Below are 2,939 nucleotides of genomic sequence, written 5' to 3'. Positions count from 1 at the left end.
GGGGGGGGGGGGCACCCTCCACCCTTGTGGAAGCCTCGTGTCCCTCTCGGACTACTTCTTTCTTATCAAAATTCTTAAATATTCCAAAACGGAGAAAAATTACCATTAGAATTGTTTTGGAGTCAGTTTACTTATCGTACCACATACCTATTCCTTTTCGGAGTCTGAAACGTTCTGGAAAGTGTCCCTTATGTATTCCTCCGGGGTTACGGTTTCAATAATATTAGTTTCAACATTAATAGGGTTACCTAAGATATAATGTTTGATTCTTTGACCGTTCACCACCCTCGGACTTGTGCCTTCGAAGTTGTTGATTTTTATGGCACCGGAACGATAGACCTCCTCGATAACATAAGGGCCTTCCCACTTAGAGAGAAGTTTTCCTGCAAAAAATCTTAAACGAGAGTTGAATAGTAACACATAATCACCTACGTTAAATTCTCGCTTTTGTATCCTTTTGTCATGCCATCTTTTAACTTTTTCTTTAAACAATTTGGCATTCTCGTAAGCCTGGGTTCTCCACTCATCAAGTGAGATAATGTCAAATAACCTCTTCTCACCGGCAAGTTTGAAGTCATAGTTGATCTCTTTAATAGCCCAGTGTGCTTTATGTTCAAGTTCAAGAGGTAAGTGACATGGTTTTCCATAAACCATCTTATATGGAGACATACCCATAGGATTTTTATATGCAGTTCTATAGGCCCATAATGCATCATCAAGTTTCTTGGACCAATTCTTTCTAGATCTATTAACAGTCTTTTGCAAAATTAATTTGAGCTCTCTATTGCTCAACTCTACTTGACCACTAGACTGTGGGTGATAAGGACATGCAATTCTATGATTAACATCATACTTAGCAAGCATTTTACGGAAAGCACCATGAATAAAATGTGAACTACCATCAGTCATGAGATATCAAGGGACTCCAAACCTCATAAAAATAACTTCTTTAAGTATCTTAATAGAGGTGTTATGATCAGCACTACTAGTTGGAATAGCTTCTACCCACTTAGTAACATAATCAACAGCAACAAAAATATGTTTATATCCATTAGAGGCAGGAAAAGGTCCCATATAATCAAAACCCCAAACATCAAATGGTTCAATAACAAGAGAGTAATTCATTGGCATTTCTTGATGTCTACTAATATTACCAATTCTTTGACATTCATCGCAAGACAAGACAAACTTACAGGCATCTTTGAAGAGAGTAGGCCAATAAAAACCGGATTGCAATACCTTATGTGCAGTTCTGTCTCCAGCGTGGTGTCCTCCATATGGTTCGGAGTGACACTTGCATAGGATCTGTTCATGTTCATGCTCAGGTACACAACTTCTAATAACACCATCTACTCCTTCATAAAGATGTGGGTCATCCCAAAAATAATGTCTTAAATAAAAAAGAACTTTTTCTTTTGCTGGAAATAACGGGGTTCTCAGCTCCCTTTCTATCGATAATATGTAAATCAAATTCTTGAAGCAAGAGGACCCATTTGATAAGTCAAGGTTTAGCATCTTCCTTTTCCATAAGATATTTAATAGCAGCATGATCAATGTGAATAATAACTTTAGAATCAACAATGTAAGGTCTAAACTTATCACAAGCAAATACAACTGCTAAGAATTCTTTTTCAGTAGTAGCATAATTTCTCTGGGCAGTATCAAGAGTCTTGCTAGCATATTGAATAACATTTAATTTCTTATCGACTCTCTGCCCTAGAACAGCACCTACATCAAAATCACTAGCATCACACATAATTTCAAAGGGTAAATTCCAATCAGGTGGCTGGACAATAGGTGAAGTGATCAAACCTTTTTTAAGTACTTCAAATGCTTCTACACAATCATCATCAAAGACAAAAGGAATATCTTTTTGCAATAAATTAGTCAGAGGCCTAGAGATTTTAGAAAAGTCCTTAATGAACCTCCTATAAAAACCGGCATGGCCAAGGAAACTTCTTATACCTTTAATGTCCTTGGGACATGGCATCTTTTCAATAGCATCAACTTTAGCTTTGTCAACTTCAATACCTCTTTCAGAAATTTTATGCCCCAAGACAATGCCTTCATTAACCATAAAGTGACACTTTTCCCAATTCAGGATGAGACTAGTGTCTTCACATCTCTACAAAACTCGATCAAGGTTGCTCAAGCAATCATCAAAAGAGGATCCGTAGACTGAGAAGTCATCCATGAATACCTCACAAATCTTTTCACAAAAGTCGGAAAATATAGCCATCATGCATCTTTGAAAGGTAGCAGGTGCATTACATAAACCAAAAGGCATACATCTATAACCAAAATTACCAAAAGGGCAAGTAAAAGTAGTTTTTGATTGATCTTCCGGTGACACAGGTATTTGAGAGAAACCAGAATAACCATCTAGAAAACAGAAATGTGTATGTTTGGATAGTCTTTCTAGCATTCACTACTAGGAAAAGGCTACTAATGGCGCACCGGTTTTGCCTACTAATGGCGCACTACCGGTGCGCCATTACTATCACGCCACTAGTATTTTTTACTAATGGCGCACCACTGGTGCGCCATTAGTATCTGGTATACTAATGGCGCACCACGCAGTGCACCATTAGTATAGCCCACGGTGCGCCATTAGTATCTGGTATACTAATGGCGCACCACATAGAAGTGCGCCATTAGTAACATTTTTTTCAAAAAAAAATCAGAATTTTTTAATTTTTTTTTCGCTTTTTTCTTAATCTCAGGTCACTATGGCTTAATCTCAGGTCAATATGCTTAAACTCAAGTCAAATCGCACACCATGGTTAAACTTCTCGAAAGGTCACCCATCCTCACACTACTCCAGCCCAAGCATGCTTAACTTCAGAGTTCTATCCAACCCCAGCAACAGCTCACTTCACAGGCACTTGTTGATATATCTAGCATATCAATCCTATTTTACCTTGTTGATGTCTAGGACT

The sequence above is a fragment of the Triticum aestivum genome, chromosome 3B, assembly GCF_018294505.1.
Source record: "Triticum aestivum cultivar Chinese Spring chromosome 3B, IWGSC CS RefSeq v2.1, whole genome shotgun sequence".
NCBI classification, from domain to species: domain Eukaryota; kingdom Viridiplantae; phylum Streptophyta; class Magnoliopsida; order Poales; family Poaceae; genus Triticum; species Triticum aestivum.
Note: the sequence above shows the minus strand (reverse complement) of the source record.